Raw genomic sequence first — 2188 nt, 5'->3', positions numbered from 1 at the left:
ATTTTGCTTCTGTCTTTTCTGAAACTAAATAATATTTGATGCACACCAGGTTGGGTGCAAAGGAATGTGTCACTCCCTTGTTTAAAAGTTGCATAATGAAAAGTTAATGAGGTAATTACTTCAGGGTAACAAAGTTGTTTTTCTCAAGATAACAAGTTAATTATTCAATTAGCTCAAGAAAAAGAAAGATGGTTTGAGGATATAACAACATTAACCTGTTATCACGAGAAAACCCAGAAAAATTCAGATAATTAATTCATGATCCGGAGATAACAGGATTAAAAAGAAACGTATAATATAACAACAATCCTCCTCAGCCTACACACGTCTGTGGCTTTGTATGTCAAATGAATGTAAAAAAGCACTTAAAAATAACTGAGACAAATGCACTCTCTCTTCTCCTCATGCAGTAAATCCAGCAAACTGTCCCTACCGTTCACCCCGTCCGCCTCTCCCTCCCTCAGTGTAATCTCTCCTAATTTCTCAAATTGAACAGATACAGGTCTAACAGCTCTAAACCAGGGAGCCGCGGGCCGGGCAGATAAACTCTTAGCTGATGGGGACTTTTGGCCGAGCCCTGAGGCACATCAAAGCATCTGATGCAATGATGGACTAAAGGAGGAAACTGGGTGCCCCTACTGTAGTCAGGAGGGGTTACACTCCCTCACTATGTGTGTGTGTGTGTGTGTGTGTGTGTGTGTGTGTGTGTGTGTGTGTGTGTGTGTGTGTGTGTGTGTGTGTGTGTGTGTGAGTGTGCAGATGCCACCACATCATCTCACATTAAGCATGTCAACACACAGCATGTTTACAGCGATTCAGGCGGCGCACTCTCACTGCTGGTGGTGGAGACTAAAAATATTTTCTGCCCCAATTTAATAGTAGAGTATTACTGGGACAGAGAGTGAAGTGACAGCATGCTTCAAAACCCAGTTGTATCTCACTTTCATCTGCTGTTTAGCGTGCAAATGGAAAAACGGACGTCACAGATCAATACATGCACTTACCAGCTAACTGTCGTCAAAAGCAACATTGATACTAATGGACCACTCTGGCCTGACAGATTACACACACACACACACACACACACACACACACACCACACACACACACACACACACACACACACACACACACACACATCATGTCTACTCATGGGTAGAAACTATAGCCTCCACTCTGGACCAACTGAATTATTGAGCAACAGTCAACAGGAAGAGATCCCACTGGGGAGTGTGTGTGGTGCCCAGTGTGTTTGTGTTTGTGTAGCTGTGTGTGTGTGTGTGTCTTGGTAAGTGGCTGGGTGGGGGTTGCCCCATATTTGGTGCTCTTTTATGGCTACAAATCTTATGACATATATTTACACACGTACACCCATGTTTGCACATCAATACATTAGAAGGCTAAGCCTGAGCTGTGTGAAATATACTAAGTAGGCAATTTGAGGGGGGGGTGAGAGGGGATGTCATACTCTTGTTAGAAAAAATGACCAAAATGCATTCATCTTGTTAACCTGCCACCCCCTATCAGCAGAGAAGGCAGGGGGTAGTTTAGTTAAATATGTTAGTCTAGTCTGCCTGACTTATTGAGCCTTTATCTGACTGATGTTTGTGCATGTTACAATCTCTGGCCCCGACCATGGCTCTGAAGTATCAGTAGCCTAACTGCGACTGTGCTGTGTATTGATAAATCCCTGTTGCTGTCTGTGGTGCTGAAGCAGATTTGTAATTGCACCTTTGTCCCTCAGTCCCGCCCTTCTGTCAGTTTCGTGTTGGATCTATAATATTCTCTGAACTAAATAATAAATTACTCAGTTCTGTGTTTATTTTAGCCTGTATACTCAATAGAGTAGCGTTGCCTTCATCATCAAAGTGACAAGAAGAAACATGAAGCGAGAGGATCACAGAGACACACTGCTGCCTGTAGTGTTCCTAAAATATTTCAGTAGCATCTGTGCTGCAAAAACATCTGTAAGAAGGTCACACATATAACTAATCTCTGTAACTAGTGTTAGTGTTTTAACATTAGCATGGTGTAAAATACATAAACTCTAATTTAATGTTAAACGTTGCATATTTTCTAGTGACTGTCATAGTCAATTACAAGACAATATGGATAATACTGGCCACTGTGATGCTGGTTAACCCTCTCCTCTAGAATCTAGGCAGGAAACTGATTTTATATTTTTATA

This window comes from Dicentrarchus labrax, unplaced genomic scaffold (genome assembly GCF_905237075.1).
Source record: "Dicentrarchus labrax unplaced genomic scaffold, dlabrax2021, whole genome shotgun sequence".
NCBI lineage: Eukaryota > Metazoa > Chordata > Actinopteri > Moronidae > Dicentrarchus > Dicentrarchus labrax.
Note: the sequence above shows the minus strand (reverse complement) of the source record.